Source organism: Charadrius vociferus, unplaced genomic scaffold, assembly GCF_000708025.1.
Source record: "Charadrius vociferus isolate BGI_N301 unplaced genomic scaffold, ASM70802v2 scaffold105, whole genome shotgun sequence".
In the NCBI taxonomy this organism is placed as follows: Eukaryota; Metazoa; Chordata; class Aves; order Charadriiformes; family Charadriidae; genus Charadrius; species Charadrius vociferus.
Window position 1 is genome coordinate 1,994,937 of NW_009648543.1, and position 20,654 is coordinate 2,015,590.

At 40.7% G+C, this 20,654-nt stretch overlaps 1 protein-coding gene across 1 annotated transcript in view; it reads right to left on the reverse strand.

Moving 5' to 3' along the window:
* The window catches only part of TBL1X (transducin (beta)-like 1X-linked), a 180,474-nt gene that overhangs the window by 140,247 nt on the left and 19,573 nt on the right, over positions 1 to 20,654 (reverse strand). The gene's annotated exons all lie outside the window — the stretch shown is intronic.

Genomic DNA, 20,654 nt, shown 5'->3' on the forward strand with positions numbered 1-20,654 from the left:
TCATTTAGAGCAGCCCATCTAACAATAACAGGGTAGAAAAGCAATACATTTGATATGACACAACTACTGAAACTAGTCTCTCTAAATAGTAATTTCAGTCTTACTTTTGACCATGGTCAGAATATATCCACATTAGAAAGAAAACAGAGATGGAGTTAGTTCCACTAAAATACAATTACAATTACATCAGAACAAAAGAAAATTATTTTTTATCTTCTCCATCATGCAATTAAATATATAATTGGAAAAGTAAGCAAGGTACATTTTTTCAAAGAATATTTTACCAGAAGTCAATGGAAATTAAAAAACTGACTGTAACTATGCTTCCTAGTTTTTAAGTTTTCTTTGCACATTGTGCATCCCGATTTTCCCAGGATAAACATATGGAAAGCACACCATTTAAAAAAAAACAAGTCAACAAGCTATATATAAACATCAACATCCTTGACAACCCTAAAATCTTAAAATAAGAAAGGTGTCCAATGAGGTGAAAACTAACAAATTTTTAAGCTAAGCACTTCAGAAGTCCCAATTTTTATTGTTTAAGGATATGCAGTTAATTGGCACCCCCTGTTCATATCTTGTCTGACTGGCTTTTTATGAGGTGATGACATGCCTTTTTTTTCCACAGGACCCCGACCTCATTCAGTGAATACAGTAGCTAGAAGAAAAAAGAGTACTGAAAATCTACACATTAACTGAATTACATATGGTCACGGCACAGCTCCACACTTCTGTCTACTCCAGGTTATTCTGTGCCACTTCAGAACAGCACTCTGAGGGCAGAAACACTAGTTCTCAATCAGGGCTTCTCTTTGGTGCTGTCTGGATAACCACAGATTGCACTGCAGTCCCCTGTGAGGGATGTCATGTCATCCCCATAGACTGTGAACTTACAGAATGAAACTTTGGAATTAAGAGCATTACAAACTTTAGTGTTCAACCAGAGAGTCCCAAAACTCATTTATCAGTGTATCTAGCCTTATATAATGCTTTAAACTAACTTTCTGAGGAAGCTGTGTTCATCTGCCTTAACTAGGCGATGCACCTTTCCTTTTTCGTGTAGTGCATTGCCCCATTCACTACCTGTCTTAAAGTTTCTACCACAAATGAAAGCAAGTTTTCAAAGGCCTGTCTCATTTGCTGCATAGTTTCGTACACTTCTCGTCCACTTGAAAAGACCACACAATTCTGAGATCACATCATTTAAAACTATATCATAACGCATACATCCAAGGGAACTCAGTTAACATGTTCTAGACAACCTTAGTTCTTCACCTTCCCAGCTTTGCAGCGCTTGTTCTCTGTAACTCAAACAACACGCTTCAAGACAGCTTTCTGAGCTTGGTTTAATTTCCAGCTCTTTCAAAGACAGTAACCATTGAAAAGAAGCTCCATCTGTATTGAAATACAGATGCCCAGAAGTCTCCCTCAAAACTTGGCCACCTCCCCTTCTCATCTAAGCTGTACCATTGCCAATCCTGGGGGCATGTGCCACCACCCCAATCACAGTCCTTGTTATCAGGCATTTCTGATCTCAGTCCTGTCTCCCTGCCTTTTCAGAGTAACTGTTTCATTCTCATCAACTTCATTACACAATATATTGCTCCCTCCCCGCAACCAGAATCCCATTTTCATTAGCCTCCAGCTCTCATATACTATCTTTCCTTTTAATCTCAGCGTAATCTCATAGCTTTCTATGATCTGTTAGCTCTTTCCAATGTTTTTCCCATGGCTTTACTTTCCCATTCAGCTTGCTTCTTGCCCTGGCAATTTTCAGGTTTATTCTCAACAACCAACTCTGTATCTTTTCCATATTTCCTTTCTGGTTCATACACAGTTTTTGCGATTAGTGTGCCATAGCCATAGCTGCTACGCTTTGTGCTGAACTCACTTCCAATGATGAACATTAAAGACTTCTGTACAAGGGCTAATGAACAAGAACACTTAATTTCAGGATCCCAGAAGGACCTGGGCAGAAGACAAGCCAAACCAGCACTGCTGTCTGTGCATAAGTAGAATTTCAGGCACCTAAATCCCTCGCTACTGAAAAACACAGACACCTATATATTTAGATGTCAAGGCAGCTGTATGAAGGCTTTATAGACTGTTAGGTTCTCCAGTCTTGCTGTTAGATTAACACCATCTTCTCTTATTTAAAAAAAAAAAAAAATCATTCTACAAAGAACCCAAATAAAGCTAGACAAAGTCTAAATCTCAACCTAAACTCATTCTACACTTCAGTTAATACAGAATTACTAGTACTTTTTTAAGCCGTTTGTTCTGAAGACAAAACAGCCCTTGATTCAATCAAACATATGAAGTATTGGGGGGATGAGGGAGGAATAGTTTTTAATTAAGAACAGGGCTTTCTTGGCACTGTTTACCAAGAATAAGTGCGCTCATCTTTATTCCACTGGAATAAAGTAAATGATAGCATACCTTCACCTATTATTGCCAGGAAGTACGAACCAACCAAAGATATCTTCCTGTCTTGTCTCAAACAGCTCCCCCTTTTGTGGGGGAGGGGTTTAAGGGGGTTAAGGCTGAATTTAAGATGATTTTATACAGTTGGGAGAAGATGATTCCCCCAAGATGTAAAACAATAAAGCAAATTAAAATACATTTGATTTATTACCTAAGTCCTTTTTTTAGAATAGTTTCAATATTTGGCTTAGTAACAACAGAGTTTTTATCAACAGAATATGAACTAAATCAACACAAACAGAAATCAGAATTATGTAATATATGCAAATATGATGAGAATTTAATTAAGAACATTCTTCCCACCTTTCAATACACAAAAATAGTTCTTTGGATTACCTCATGACATCACCCTTATTTCTAACAGGCACCTTCTGAAAAGAAGGGGTAACACAAACCTTAATATAGATTAGGTGATTTCAGCTTCTTGGTATCAATGAAAACTTACAGATAGCCGTAGGATTGTTCCTAACGTGGATTTACATATCAGTATCCTAAGCCTGTCAGTTCTCCCACTAATCTGCCGTTCTACCCAATTTTTTCTTTTCCCGTATTTTATACATTCTCCTATCTCACACAACTCCTCCTCTTCCCTTCATCTCCCTACATTTGTCCATCACTCTTCCGCATAATTTCCACACTGAAATACAACCCAAGTTTCAAATAATGAAGAATGCAGTCGCCTTTCTGCACAGCATAATCAGTACTTCAGGGGCACAACCCACATACGCTGCAAATGCTGCAGGAGCTTTTCCTTAGCTTTACTACAATTCATGACTGGTATATCAGAGAGATGAATGTAAAGCAAAATACTAAACTGGTTTAAGTTAAAACTTTCACATTACTTTTGCAATTAGCAAAAGATCTATGGTCTTATTTGGTGTTACCCGTATGTTGATTGCCCAGAAGACAGAAGTTCTGGAAAAATAAAAATCTAGACGGGTCACACTGGATTTAAAACCAGATCTGTTGTTAATTGTTATCCTCAGTTTATTCTCAGTATTATTCCCTTTTCTTCCAGCCCCACATCATTCAAATACACACAATGTCACATTTTCATGGCACGCTTAACATGTCCTTTTGCTTCACGTGCTGGTAAATTTCCCTGTGCTTAAGCCTTGCGTTTGTTTCCCCAAGGACAGCATTTGCACTATTTCTAAATAGTGCAAAAAGTCACATAGCTTTTCTTCATTTTTACTTCTGAGCCACCATACTTCCTCTTCTCATGATGATGAAACAGTAGTCAGTCACATTGCTCCTCTCCTCTAACACAGCAGCAGATCCAGGCTCCTCTTCCATTAAATGCAACCCCATCCCTTCAGGGCGACAACAGTGGTCTCAGTTCTCTCTCCTCTACTTTTGTGCTCTGCTGCCATCCAAAATCCTACTCCTCCCAAACAACTGATGGGGTGTCATTCTGAATCCTTCAATGTGCCACACACGGAAATAAACAGGAGGATGACTTGTGTGCACGTGTGTTTGCATGCAGGTGTGAGAGAGCAGGAGCAAGTGCTCGCTCAGGATGGGAAGGGAGGCAGCTCCTCTTCAGGGTGAAATTTCACATACAGCCTGGGAGGTTAAGCTCTAGGATTCTCACAGCCTGTAATAAAGCCTGCGCAAATGCATCTCCTTCTTGATTTAAAAAAAAAAAAAAACAAAAAAAAAACCTCCACTGAAATTATGTAGATTCAGTGAAGAAAACACATATCCCTCCTATGCTGCTACTGTATTACTGAGCAGCCATTTAATAACAACATACTTTACTTAATGAGTACAGATGAATGACTCAGTGCTAGAAGGTGTCTGCTAAAGAGGAATTTCTATTACATCTTGATTCTTCCAATATTGAACTAAAAAGAAAAAATAACTCTCTGATTTATCCAAAATAAAGACAGTAGACTGAAGTTCCTTTTTATATTTAGATAACAAATGATGGATAATACTTACAGACGCTACAAGGCAGCCTTTCAACAAACACTTTGTGTGCCCAATATATAAAAATTAATTATAAATGCAATATCATCAATGAATGCAGTATTTATAAATAAATAACTCATTCCTCTGTTGAGCCACATTGCATTGAAGTACATTTCAATGCTAAACTTGGTATCTAATTATCTTTATTTGGCCCCAAATCCAACAGAGAAATAAAAATGTTCACAATACTTGGATTTTGCTGATAAGCACTCAACATTAAAAGCTACCTGTCAGGATAATGTAAGATGTTATTTATTCTTATTTCTTCCGAAGAGGTCTCAAACAGTCACACCAACATATTTATATTTAATGTTGTACTATCTCTTGTTCTTCAATTTGGTATACTGCCTGCTGTTGTTAAAGGTAGAACGAGATTCAGTCATCAGTAAGGCCCGACCCTGCAACTCCACCACTGTCACATCCCATGGAGGAAGCAGGGCTGTTAATACGAATCATGCCTGTGGAACTAAGCTAAATAATCCAATGGCTGTAACTCACACAGAAGCCAATTATCACTGGTGATCCTAGACATTTCTCAAGAGTTGGCACTCTCAGTCTCTCCTGTTCATCAGCATGTTCGCATTTGTTTGCTGGTTAGGGTAACAGTAATGTAAATATCTCTAACAATTAGTAGTAGATTGATGTTGAGTTTAAAAATTAAAAAAAAAAAAATAAATATCCAAACACTAGTTAAACTGACCAAAAAGACATAAAACAAATTTCAGTATTTGCCTCCCATCACTTTAGGGAACCCTTCTCCTCTCTTTATTTTCTCTTCCAGCTCACAAGCTCCTGGCATCCCTCCTACCGCAGTGTTTACATTCTAGTTTCCATCACCAGCGACATGAAAAAGATGCTTCGTTCACCCACATATACCCCTTGCCACAAAGGTCAAGAGAATCATTTACAAATGAAGGTCCATAATTTTCCCCCACGAATTACCCGTATGAAGCCAAGAATTGCCCCATCCTGTGCTACTGGCTGCATTCAACAGCTGCACCTCATCACATCAACAAGTGCCTGTGCGGGTCCTGGGGCAGCACAACTGAAGGAGAAAAACGATTCTCATGGTATCCCAGCATGTAAAATTTACCAGTATAACGGGGACAGAATCATAGAACGCATGAGTTAAAATCCCCCATGAAGGGCTCTGGGGTGGGGTTTTTTTGGTAATAAATATTTTTTTGGCTTAACAACCTTCATCTAAAAGAAGCCCAGCTCACTTTGAAACATCTTTCTTACTAGAATAAGAGTATTTTAGTGTTATGGCTATAGCAATTGTAGTCTGGCTGATGATGCTAGTTAACTTGCTCACACAGATTCAGCAAACAAGTGATCTGGGTTTATACTTTGTACAGCCTAAAGCCAATATAGTTAACATTTCTTTGATCCTTGAGCTTCACACTTCAGAGAGCTGCGGGAGAGAGGAAGTGCTGGAGGCCTGGTAGTTTCAGGAACCATTAATTATAGGAACTAATCATGAAGGGCATTGCTAGAAGTTTGCTTCAGACCATCTGAAAGTATTAGAGATAATCCGATGGTTTAAATATAAACAGAGCAGTTGCTGTCACATAGTTGTCCATGAAAGACAAAGTCTCAGTGCTTTTTTTTTTTCCCAGATTGATGATCTGTAAGGTGTTGAACAGAAAAGAAATTTACCACAGTATAAGCCCCTTCCATTAAAATATATTCCCTAGCATGTTTTTAATGTTTGATCTCAAAGTAAATTATAAATCACATCCATTTTTCAACTGTCTACTATTCTATAAATATTATGGCTAAAATTTTCAAAAGACTGGCTATTAAATTTAGTCAGCAAAGTTAAAGTACATACTTGTGAACCCAACTCATTTTTGACACAGAATTCATCCTAAATGGGAGTAACAGTCTTTTTATGGGAAAAACCAAAAGTGACATTCAGCTGGCCCCAATTAAAAAATTAATGAGCTATTCAAAATTATGTCTCTTTTCCAAATAATATCTATAAAACCACACAGCAAGTTATTGGTAAAAGCAGGAATAATATCTTATTTAACCAGTTCACTTTCTTAAGAGTTCTCCATTGCCTAACTGTATTTTATAAATATTCAGGTTTATATTATAGTGGTTCCCTATAAGAATGAATTTTTATTATGATAACAGTCACCTAAAGCGTAGAGCCCTTTTCACAGTCAACTGAAAATCTGGTGGCATGATACTGCCTGAGCCTAAAAAGACCAGCAATGTAAGAAGTTAGATTTTACTTTTTAATCTGAGCCTCCACTGAAATGCTGAAAAGAAACTTTCTCTTTAAATCCTGTCCAGAATTAAATCTAGAAAGTTGTAGCCCATCCTTTACCAGCTGCTTTTTCACTTACTAATTTAAGAACAACACTTCTTCCTGTTGCACACTTACCAGGAAGCAGCTATGCCATGAATGTGTTATAAACACTACCCGTCTCACAGGCTGTGTACAGCTTTCTGAAAAACAAGACAACCTAATGGAAGTGCTGCTCTTTATCATCCCCTACTTCCTGCCCACATTCTGGTTACTTTATTCAATACCAAAGTTAGAGCCTGTGAAAGAATTTCACATCTTTTTTTCCTTCTGTACATCCCCTTTCAATCTGAGATCTTTGATGATATGCTGATTTCCCTGGAAGTCCACTTTGTCACAGAAATGCTGCAAGTGCAAAGGCAGAGGGATAACCAAAATGCAAGGCATCACTTACTGAGAACAAACCTTCTGGGGCACAGAAGAAGACAAATACACATATTTTTCAAACATGACAGAAAAACTTTCCCGCACTAAACAGCAAACTTTCAGTAGCAGAAGGAATGCAAGACCTCGTCTGAATCACTAACGCAGCATTTCAATGTGTGCCTCAGCATAGCTTAGAGACATGGGATGGTCCCTTCGGGATTGATGTGCAACTGCAGGTAACCACACAACGAATGTTCAGTTCTGAATTTTCCATAGTATATCCATTCCATGTGCCCTAAACACCACAAAATGCTTCTCAGTACCCTACAAAAGGCAAAATAGCTATAGGAAAGGCAATAATCACAGAATACCAGAGAGAGAGATGGAGCTTGAGGGCACTGACTATATCCTACGTCTTTGCAATAGCTGCATATTTTTTTAACAATTGCCACGTAACAACTTCTCTCCAACAATCACAGGAAGCGGACCATGCATCACACAACAAAAAAAGATAAAAATATCTGTTTTATCCCAGATTTCCCAAGGGGGAACAATTCATTCCTTATCCCAGATCTTGTAATTGTAACCGGTTCCATGGTGAATGTGTGAAGATGGTGGGAAGAACACGGAACAAGTAAAGTAAGTTTTTATTAAAGGGTTTGGGAGAACAGCAGAAAAACCATACTTCTTATATACAAGCAACCACTGGAAGTGCTGAAGCACGTTGTTAGTGCCAAATAAATATAATGAAAACAGTTTCAGTCTCCCTTCAGGCCCTTTGGAGACCTTGATACTTCAAATCCAAAGACTCGTCTCATAACTTAACTTTCTGTAGTCATTCCAGAATAAATCTCCTGTGCAGTTTGCTAAACTCGGGCGTAAAACCATTCAGGTTCTTTGCCCCACTGTCCTACTCAGAAGAAATGGTGAGGAATTTCTTATAATTTGTCTAAATTCATTCAGGTCCAATTTATAACATCCCTACCATCAAAATTGGTTATACTTATTCAGCTGAAATAGTTCTTCGTTCATGATGTTTACCCATAATTTATTTACAAATAACTTTATCACTTCTCAACCTTCATTTGACTATACTAAATGACAAAAGCTTTCTAATTCGCTGCTTGAAAGATAAACACTCTGTAACTCTGATCAGCCTATTAGTCTGTCTTTGCACCTGTTCCAATTTGGGTCCATCTTTCTGTTCACTGCAAGGGAAGAGCATCGGACACAATACCCCAAATGAGGTCTCAGGAAGGCTTTGTGAAATGCTATTAGCATTTCTCCCTCTCGCTACAAAAATATCATTTCTAATGCATTGTAGAAGCACATTAGCCTTTTTCACAGCTGCATCATACTGGTGGCTTAGAGCCATCTTAGTGGCATTATCACAGCACTTTACCTAATTCAGACTGCTACAACCATTAAATCATCTACACAACATCCTATGATGTTAACAGATGTTCTTCTCATTTTAAATATTTGCATACCGAGATAAAGACTAGCGTGACCTGTCTGAGACCAGACACTGGGGGCTCTCAGAGCTGAATTAGCAACTGAGACTTTCTGATTCTTAATCCTAAATATACACCTCCAGACACTAGCAGCAAACAGATGAACTAGAGCACAGTAACAAGGGTGCTCCTGTTACTCCATGCCAAATGCCTGTGCCTGCACTCAAAAGCCATCTCTAAATGGATGGTTATACACGGCCGCTTCTCTCCTCTACCATGTAATTGCATTAGCCTGCAGTGGAGCCTCACAGAAGATACCCAGAAAGGCCAAACCTCCACCTACCTTGACATGGGGGTGGCCTCCCCACTGCTTGCTCTCATTTTCATGTACTCAGCTGACACTGAGAGTGCCTTTTAGTGGTGATCCCATCTAGACAAGCTTCTAGGTGTTAGGCCACCCCTTCCCACACATACTTGCTCTTAGTTGCCACAGCAAAAGCTGCTCAATTATAACTACTTCTACCAAAGCTCGTGTTTACACCGATATATTCTCCTGAAAAATGTTTTCAGGATTCTGAATTTATAATTTGAATGCTCTGCTTGTTCTAAAACTCAGATCATGCTGAAAGTGACAGCTCACAGTTAAGAGACAAAAAAATTAAAAACGCAGGAGCATGAATTCAAAGAATAACGATGGACAGAGGAGCTGACTGGTACCAAGCAAACAGCTTGGTGGTTCCTACACAAGGTAGTGTGTTGTAGCTACTCACATCATAGCGTTCATTTCACAATCACAATCAAATACTCCTAATGCTACTAATAACCTCTCTTCGTGAAAAGTTTGCCCGTAACATGAACATTACTAGAACTAGACAGAACATGAATTACTTCCCCTTAAAGCTCAGGATCCCTTAATTGCCTCAGAAATGCCATACATGTTTTGCAGTCACATTCCAAAAAATACTTTCTCCCAAGCAGCTAGCAGAGCCAGCACTGTTCTCTGAGCTAAGACATGGGAGTCTTTTTTCTGTAAATAAAGCAAGCATTCCAGTCAAGCATCTTCTCCGAAAATAAATTTTCTAATTATACTTGAACTTGGTTTCTCTTTTTCACCCATTATCACATGTATACCTTAACCATTTCTCATTTAGATCTGTAGTATGAGCTGGCCTCCACAGATCAACGTATGACTGGTGGTAAGAGAAAAAACTCACAAATTTCTAAGGCAAATGGGATAACTTCTGCTAGTACCTTGTGGTGTAAAAATCAATGTTAATAACTGTGCTGCACTAAAATGAATGAGTGTAGCTGTGCAAAGCCTCAAGCATTATCTCATAGAAATTGTTGACTAATATAACTCACTACATCAATTCTACAGATGAAATTTATATACCTTCTAGATATTTATGTTTTCAGAGCACTTTCATGCATCACTGAAGGAAGGTATGGACCAGAAACCACTGAACTGACATGACCTGGCATGTTACCACTGGTCAGCTGAGCTGCGTCAGTTACAAGGAGGGGTAGATATTCTTCACAGTTAGTGAACTGCCCAGTAGTGGGGAAAAAATAACTCCAAGGCAGCTTCAGTGTTTGTCTTTTACTTTACAGCTGAAAGGATGAAAAAGCCATCATACAGCCAGTTATGCCAACCTTGATGATGACCCATCTCATACAAAGCTGCAGTAACACTCTGCATTTTATTAATCTGCAGTAGTACAATTTGCCCCAGGCTGTAAAGATGGTTTTCTGTCCTCTGTGCCACATGCGCTCATTAGCTGAATGGGAATGTATCAATTTGGCCCTTTTGTTTTTGATAATGGAAGGTTATGCTTCACTGAAATTGCAGATAAACATCAGGCATAATTCTGGTTAGGCCCTTGGTCTATGACACATAGAATATAAATTACACAAACTTTTGACTGAGTGCACGCTTGACTTGTTCTGACAAAAAGTAAGTAAACTGAAAACCAGGACAACTATCTCCTGATGTTTGCAGTTGGGATCTACGTAAATAATGTTTATATATTAAAATTTCTGAGTCCATAAATCTGGCAAAACAGCAGTGTGTTTTTTTATTTCTAATATGGAATTTCCATGCAGAAAACCAGCATGATTTCAGGAAGTTTTCAAAAATTACTTTTATTTAAATACAAATGCATGTACCTCTTGTAAAGTCCTACCAGCAAAATTCACTCATGTTTCTAGTTGGAAAATACATATGCCAAGATACATTTGCAAATAAGGTATACAGTTTGCATGTATATAAATACATACTGAAATATTTGTATGTATACATGGCAAAAGAAACATTGCAGTTTGCAAGCAAAAATGAGCAGGCAGTGTTTCAAATTGACAATGTGGTACGGTGTTATCAGGAAGGACAAGAATTAAAGTGATTTACAGTAAATTACCCATGCTGGCCAGAGATGACACACAGTTACGAGACTAAATCAAGGAAGTTTGCATTGCTGCCTTATGGTGCTTGATCTTTCAATTAATGTCTCAAGATCCTGAATTATCTGTATCTGAGCACTGTTTGGTTTTGATGTTAGCATGAAAGAAACAATTTTTTTTAAACTACAACATACTTGAACAGATTCAATTATCACCAATACTTCCATTTCTAGTCACTAAGTCCCACTCATCCCTTCTGACTGACCTCACCACTTTACCTTTTAATCTTTAGAATCTTATATATCAAAACTATCAGAGTAAAAAAAAAAATAAAGCACAGGCCCAACACAGAACCTATGCCTACATTTAAGAGCCTAACTCTCTTCAAATTCAGGAAATCTAAAGCTGCTGAATGTAGGTTTATCTACAGCACACTCCTTTCTAATAGACAGTGAAGAGTATCTTTTAATGAATGTATTTTCTGAATGCAGCATGCATGTATGTGTATGATGTGAGAGAAAGTAAAGGTATGACACAGGATAAGGACTCAGCATATGTAAATGTCAGGTGGGATAATAACCTGTGAACCAGAAACAATACAGTGTAGTTAATAGCCATAAAAAGGAAGCAAGAAACTACAGGAGGAGCACTCAAAAATTTTACAAGTGGTGTTTTACCAGGTTTGCTAGAGGCACCACTTCAGTGACAATTTGGCTTGAGTTTCCTAACTTTGATCAATTTACAGTAAATTTAGATTTGTTCAGAAGATCAAAAGCAAAACACACAAGAGCAGAATTACTTCCTTCAGTTTACTGTCTTGCATTTTGCATCAAAGCAACAGCATAGGCAATTAAGATTTCCTAAAACTACTCATGCCACACATACCCACTGAAGAGACTCCATACAGAGTAATCAGCTGGCCACTCAGACACTGAGCAGCGGACTACAAACTAGGTCTCCCATCTTTTTGAGGACATTCATGACACCCCAGAGAAAATATTCAGTATTAGCAATTAAATTAATATCACAAGTGACGTTTGGCAAGGTTCCTCACATTCAGAGTTTGAAATCAAACCATGCTGAACCTCTAAATCATGTAGATCTAGCCTCTTCAGAACACATTACAGCTGAGAGTAGGAAAAGGTACTGAAAGTATACAACTGTATACACAAGTATACAAGTATACACACAAGGTTGGATTTGAGATACACAGTTACAGCTTCGTTGAAAGATCAGTAGAAATATTTGTATTACTTAGAAACTGAGTAACTCCTAATATGAATTGGTTGGACCTAAATACCTGCTGATATAGTTCCAGCCAAATGTGCAGTATTTTTTGTTAGTGCATGAGAGCCAGAGTATTAAACTAGGCTAATCTAATGAAAAGCAGAAAGAATCAGTGCGGAACAATAAACATTTGTAAAATACAATTTTATATTATTCATGTAGGACCTACTAATGGAGAAATAAAATTTTTAAAAAAGATAATTTCATAGGAACTTTAATCTATGTATATTTTATTTAATAGACTCCTGCGGTGTGTGTCTGACTGAACAGTCCAGTCAAGACCACTGAAAATTAGTCTAGACATGAGAAGAGGCATACTCTGCATAGTAAGACTTCTGAAAGGCTTTGAAAAGAAACACTTTGGAGAATTGCTATTGTTTCTGATAAGGTACATAGGAGTGCTTTCTCCTGAAATATTTCTTTATATGAAGATAAAACATATTTTAAAGCATAACTGTCAGACACCTTCGCACTTCTGAGAGCCAACAATTCCGCTCATGGGTTTCTTACTACATGCAGACGAGTCACTATTCACCTCAGCAATCTCCATGTCAGTAAAAATGCTTATCTGAGCAAGTTTCACGCATGCTTTGGCGTTTGCAGGATTAGGTTTTTGGTTTGTGATTACTTGACATATGGTTCAAATATCTATTAAAAAAAATACTTGCCAAAAAAGGTTACGTTATGTAGTTAGAGCAATGGAAAAAGGATGCAAGATACTAATTATTTACTTCAGGACCTCTATGCCTTCCTAATGACCAGGCATGCTAATGGCAGTTTAAATCACAATTATCCTAAACATCAATATAACAATAAAACAACCCATGCCATCTGAAAGAGCTACAATTCAGTGCAATCAACAGCAAAGCATCTCTTACAGGTATTAAGTTCACCGAAAACATCAGTAAATAACTTAAGATACTTACACACAGAAGAGCTTTAAAAAGCAGAGATTTCCAATTTCCCTGAAACGTCACCTGCGCTAGTGACTACTGGCTAAATGCTGCTCTGAGTCGATTACACCCAATCTCAGATACTAAGTCAATGTTAGAATACTAACGCAGTTGCAAAAGACAGTAAAAAAACAAGTCGATGTATTGGTTTTGGGTAAATCCTGTTGAGACCAGGAAAGGCAAATGAGGAGAAAAAGAGAGCAGAAAGACTACTTCAAATTACTTCACTGCAGGATACCCACACTCATTTCAACATACAGAGAACACTGAAATTTTTCAAGGGAAACTTATTGAAGTAAAAGCAATTACCAATGATATGATGTTTTTTCCATTAAAACTACTTTTTAAACCTTTGAATATTTTTAGTGCATTATTTTTAATAGATTTTTCAGCTTTGGATTCCCATCTTCTAAGTTTGCTCCTCTCAAAGACACAGCTAAAAGAGGAAGTAAGCAAAATGCTTAGAAACAGAGTAAGATAGAAATTTTAATTAAGGGTTTAAATTTTCTATCCTATTAAGTCCCAAGGAAATTAGATATTGTTCTATCTTCGGCTATTTTATCCTCCACAGAAAGTATTTTTGCATGTTGTCAAAATAGCCCTTATCAAAATATTTGCAGTCAAACAATCATGTTGACCCTGCCCAATTTGAAAGAAAAAACGGCTGAATTGACTTGTGTGCAACACACAAGCAGCAACCCTAACTACACCTGCAAAAAGCAAACCAAAGAAAGAAACCCCCTTATTAGAGTGATGATATTACTATGTGGCATTACAGTTGCACCTATAATCAGTTTAAAAATAACAAGGGGATCTTCTTCACCTCAAAGAGTGCATGTAATACGGTTAAGGTCTTATTGGGCAAGTAGAAACAGAGAATTCCCGGTGACCTCTGATGCTCAGTTTTCCACACATTTTCATCAGTATTGCATCAAGTCTATGTCAACTAAATCCCTCTCCAGAGCTGCTGCAGAATTGCACTGACTTCAGGTTTCACCTTTTCCTACCGTGGCCCCCATTTAAAGAGGACACTCTCACAAAGAGCCACAGTTTCTCCAGTGACCTACTCTGACAGCAGGTGGTAGAGCCCTGCAAGACAGTTTGCTGTTCATTACTTATTAGCTCTTCAGAACAACAGAAGTACAGCCCGGGACAGTATTTGGAGAGAAAATGCAGATTTAGTCCAAAGTGTCGTGGTTTAACCCCAGCCAGCAACTAAACATACACAGCTGCTGGTTCATTTCCCCCCCCAGCAGGATAGGGGGGAAGAGAATGGGAAGGGTGAAAGTGAGAAAACTCGTGGGTTGAGATAAGAACAGTTTAATAATTGAAATAAATTGTAATGGAAAGGAAAACAACAAAAAGAGAGAAATAAACCCCAAGAACGACAAAGTGATGCAAATGAAAAACAATTGCTCACCGCCAACCAACTGATGCACAGCCACTCCCCAAGCAGCAGCCCCCCGGCCAACTTCCCACCCAGCTTTATATACTGAGCATGACATCACATGGTAGGGGATATCCCTTTGGTCAGTTGGGGTCAGCTGTCCCAGCTGTGTCCCCTCCCAACTTCTTGCGCACCCCCAGCCTACTTGCCGATGGGGTGGGGTGAAAAGCAGAAGAGGCTTTGACTCTTGACTGCTCAGCAATAACTAAGCCATCCCTGAATTATCAACCCTGTTTCTAGCACAATTCCAAAACACAGCCCCATACTAGCTACTACGAAGAAAATTAACTCTACCCCAGACAAAACCAGCACATTCTCCACCCCTTATTCCATACCATACTCAGGTCCCACACTATCCAATTCACCCTCATTATCTGCCACCCCCCTTCCCATCTTTTGATACAATACACAGACCACCCTTGTGAAACATCTGTAAAATGTCCACAAATTTCCACAAATTGTCCACTGAGTTCATTTGGTCCACGACTATGGACTCCATCTGTTATGGTGGTCCCTCAGGACAGGAGAGGTGGTGTGTTGCATGGAGTTACTGGGTACCAAAGCCAGCTCAGGCTGGGTCACTGCTGCACTGACACTGCTCCTTCTAAGGTTTGTTCCCCATTGGTTCTGGTGGTTCCTCCTACGGTAATTCCTATAACATGCAACTAAAATGATGGGTTACAACAATTTAAAGGTATATCCATTACAATCTCCACCCTTTGGACCAGACCATAGGGTTTAACATTGCAATGAACTCTTGCCCTTGCCCCTACTCGGGCTAGCAACAAGGGGTTCCTGCTATAGTAATGCCCCTAACATGGAACTCAAAACATGGATTATTTTCACCCAGGATTAAATCATCTTGCGGTACACATTGGACTTCCGAGTCCTTTTTGCATTACCCACTAAGTGCACCCACGTACTTGAGAAAAAAAAACATCCCACAAATACGTTTACCCTTTCCTGAGGAAGGAATAACCCAGACTGTTTTTCTCAATAAGTTCCTTATATGTACTATGGGGATCTAATATCCTTCCACGGTGCACAGGGGTTTTGATTGGGCAGGGCCAGGTTGACCAGCAGATCCTCTAGTGTTAACTAGCCAAGTGGCTTCTGCTAAGTGCGTATACCAATGCTTGAATGTCCCAGCACCCACTGCTCTCAGTGTAGTTTTTAACAGTCCATTGTATTGTTCATTTTTCTCAGAGGCTGGTGCATGATGGGGGATGTGATACACCCAGTCAATACCATAGAATTATAGAATCACAGAATGGTTTAGCTTGGAAGGGACCTTAAAGATCATCTCGTTCCAAGCCCCCTGCCATGGGCAGGGACACCTCCCACTAGAACAGGTTGCTCAAAGCCCCATCCAACCTGGCCTTGAACACTTCCAGGAACGGGGTCTCCACAACTTCCCTGGGCAATTTGTTCCAGTGCCTCACCACTCTCAGAGTGAAAATTTTTTAACTAATATCTAATCTAAATCTCCCCTCTTCCAGTTTGAAGCCATTACTCCTTGTCCTATCACTACATGCCCTTGTAAAAAGTGCCTCTCCAGCCTTCTTGCAGGCCCCCTTCAGATACTGGAAGGCTGCTATCACGTCCCCCCCGGAGCCTCCTCTTCTCCAGGCTGAACAACCCCAACTCTCACAGCCTGTCTTCATAGGAGAGGTGCTCCAGCCCTCTGATCATCTTTGTGGCCCTCCTCTAGACTGACTCTAACAGGTCCGTGTCCTTCGTATGTTGAGGGCTCCACAGCTGGACACAATATTCCAGCTGTGGTCTCACAAGAGCAGAGTAGAGGGGCAGAATCACCTCCCTCAACCTGCTGGCCACACTTGTTTTGATGCAGCCCAGGATATGGTTGGCCTTCTGGGCTGCGAGCGCAAACTGCCGTCTCACTGTCAGCACACCATGTTCCTTGGCCCAGATGTCTATGAGGTTGTTTCAGAAATGAGTCCTGTTGTCTGATTCAATTCTTTCAGGGGTGCCATATCACCATAAGATTTCCTTTTCAAGGCCCAAGATAGCATTCTGGGCAGTGGTGTGGGCCATGGGGTATGTTTCCAACCATCCAGCAGTTGCTTCCACTATTGTAAGCACATGCTGCTTGCCACAGTGGGTTCATGGTAGTGTGATATAATCAATCCACCAGGCTTCCCCATATTGATATTTCAGACATTGTCCTCTATACCAAAAAAGACTTTAGCCGCTTAGCTTGTTTGATTATGGCACATGTTTGACATTCATGGATAACCTGTGCAATGGCATCAATAGCCAAGTCCACCCCTCGATCATGAACCCATTTGTATGTTGCATTGCTTCCTAAATGGCCTGAGGTGTCATGGGCCCACCAAGCTATAAATAGCTCACCCTTGTATTCTCAATCCAGATCCACCTGAGCTACTTCAATTCTAGCAACCTGGTCCAACTGCTCATTGTTTCGATGTTTTTCAGTGGCCCGGCTCTTGAGAATGTGAGTATCTATGTGACATACTTTTACAACCAGGTTCTCTAGCTGACCAGCAGGATCTTGCCATAATTCAGCAGCCCAGATGGGTTTACATTTTGCGGTCAGTTGCTCTGCTTCCGTTGCTGTAGCCACTCTCACAGAGCATTTGCCACCATCCATGAGTCCGGTATAAAGTACTGGCCATTTTTCTCCTTCAGCAGTATCTAAAGACAGCTGGATGGCTTTCACCTCTGCAAACTGGCTTGATCCACCTTGTCCTTCAGCAGTTACTGCGACTTGTTGTGTAGGACTCCACACAGCAGCTTTCCACCTTCAACATTTTCCCACAATACGACAGGATCCATCTCTTAACAGGGCATATTGCTTTTCATTTTCTCGTAATTTATTACACAGAAGTACCTCTTGAGCATGAGTCACCTCCTCTGGAGACACTGTGAAGTTTTGGCCCCCTGGCCGGTCCATGATCACTTTCAGGATTTCCTGGGCAGTCAGGGCTTCCCATTTGAGCCTGTTTCGTGATAGTGCGACCCACTTACTCCATGTAGCATTGGTTGCATGATGCTTAGAGGGGACCCTCCCTTTGAAGATCTAGCCCAGCCCAGGCAATCGAGGTGCCAAGAGCAGCTGTGCTTCAGTACCAACTACTTCTGAAGTGGCTCAAATTCCTTCATATGCTGCCAGTATTTCATTTTCAGTTGGCGTGTAACAGGTTTCAGATCCTCTATAATCCCAGTTGCAAAACCCTAGGGGTCAACATCGAGTCTCTCCAGGTGCTTTCTGCCAGAGAATCCAGGTGGAACTGTTACCCCTGGCTGAAGCGTAGAGCACATTTCTCACATCTTGTCCTGTCCGCACTGGCCCAAGTGCTGCTGCATGAACTATCTCCTGTTTAATTTGCTCAAAGGTTTGTTGCTGCCCAGGGCCCCATTCAAAGTCATTCTTCTTTTGTGTCACTCGAGAGAGGCTTACGATCACACTGTAACCTGGAATATGCAGTCTCCAAAAACCCACACCACCTAAGAAAGTTTGTGTTTCTTTTTTGTTAGTTGGTGGACACATAGCTGTTCTTTTACTGATCACATATAATGGGATATGATGACACTCCTCTTGCCATTTTACTCCTAAAAACTGAATTTCCTGTGCAGGTCTTTGGACCTTACTTTGGTTTATAGCAAAACCAGCTTTCAAAAGAAGCTGGACTATTCTTCTCCCCTTCTCAAACACATTCTGCACTGTGATGCCCCACACAACGATGTCATCAATATACTGCAGGTGTTTGGGAGCTTCACCTTCTTCCAGTGCAGTCTGGATCAGTTCATGGCAAATCGTAGGGCTGTGCTTCCACCCCTGGGACAGTCAATTCCAGGTGTACTGGATGCCCCTCCACATGAAAACAAACTGTGGCCTGCAGTCTGCTACCAGATGGATTAAGAAAAACGTGTTGACGATAACAATTGTTGAATACCATTTGGCAGCCTTTGACTCCAGTTCACATCAGAGTTCTAGCATGTCTGGTACTGCAGCACTCAGCAATGGTGTGACTTCATTCAGGCCTCCATAGTCCACTGTTAGCCTTCACTCTCCGTTACATTGTTGCACTGGCCATATGGGACTATTAAAGCATGAATTAATTTTACTGATCACTCCTTGACTCTCCAGTCACCAGATCAACCTATGGATGGGAACCGGGGAGCCTCGATTAGTGCGATATTGTCACCGGTGCACTATCATGGTAGCAACTGGAACCTGCTGTTGTTCAACCTGCAGCAACCCCACCACAGATCCTCTGAGAGACCAGGCAAACTAGACATCTATTTAATCTTCTCCGTACTCAAGGCAGCTGTGCCAAAAGCCCACCTTTCGGGTCTCTGAAGTACCCTCTCCTGAGGCAGTCTATGCCAAGGATACACGAAGCCTTTGGACCTGTTACAATAGGATGCTTTTGCTGCTTATTACCAGTTAGGCTTACCTCAGCCTCCAACACAGACAGTTCTTGGGATCCTCCTGTCACTCCAGAAATACAGATGGATTCTGCCTCTTTGTGATGTGATGGTATTAGAGTACACTATGCACCGGTGTCCACGACAGCTTTAGACTCCTGCAGGCCTGATGTGCCAGACCATCAAATCCACACAGTCCAGTAAATCCAGTTGCCCTTTCCTCCGCCTGGCCGAAGGAAGGGCCCCTCTATTCCTGGTCAGAGTCTTCATGACTTGATTTTTGTAACTGCAAAACACAAGTCCCTTCATCAGGGTCAAAAGCATGATCACTCCTTCTACTCTGCCCAACACACCCTGGAGCACTAATTTTCCTGGATGGATGCTTTTTGACTGTTGTTTTTCCTTTAATTTCCTGTACCGAAGCTTCTAGTCTCTGGGTAGGTTTACCATCCTACTTCCTCATGTTCTCCCCCTAGTCACGCAGGAAGAACCACAAGGTTGCACGTGGTGTGCGCCACCGGTACCCTTTCCCTGGAACATAAGAAGACTGACCGTTAATAGCTGAGGCCTTGGTTGGAGTGCATGAGGAAGACCCACCCTTCTTGGCTTGCTCAAACATTTTTTGGGTCAGCCTGTCCACAGCTGAGACACAGGCACACATGGAGGGAGAGAGATTATCTTTATACTCTCAGAGTTATCTGTCCAGTTCATCTATAGTTGGTACGTCTGTGTCTGTCCAGCTCATCATTGCCAGGGTGTAGGTGTATGACATCGGTGCATCTCGTACAAACTTTCACCACGTGGGCTGTGCACACTGGATTTCATCTGGGTCTTTGGATGCCTGGTTGTTACAGATCACCTCCAACATGGCTAATTCCCTCAGATACTGGACACCTCCCTTAACGTTGGTCCATTTGCTTCAGGAATTTGCAAGTTCTTCCTTGAGGGGACACCTGTCCTTCACACTGGACAGGAGTCACCAACAAAGACTAAGGACTCCTGCCTTTTTTCCAATCCCTTTGTCAATGGCCTTACCCTTAGCAAGGGATCCTAGCTGCCAGGTTTCCTTACCCTCTAATTCCTGACTACTGGCCCCAATATCCCAGCATCACAGCAACCAGCTGAGAATTAACTCACCTGGTTGACAGCTAAAATCTTTGCACATATCTTGCAGCTCACTTAGGGATAGGATTGGATGGTTTCTGTCTCATTTACAGTTTCAGTCTCTTCCTCCTCCTGTTCTTGTGACTGCTCTGCTGCAAAATAGGATGCCTCTTCTGATTCTTTCTCCTGCTCCCTCTTAGGAGAAGCTTCTTCATCCCTTACTAAATGACTGATTTCTGGTTCCATTGCTTCTTTTTAGTTACAGGGGCGACTGATATAGTGTCTGGTTTAGCCACAGTGTCTGTTGGTTTGTTTTCTCTCTTCTCCCTGAGGGTGCTGCATACTATAGAGCAGTGTTTAGTAGATACTGCCCAGGGCCCAGCACAGTGCAGTAAGTTCTGCCTCTTTGGAACAGCCACGACATTTTTGTTTTTTTCCAAACATTCTACCACTTA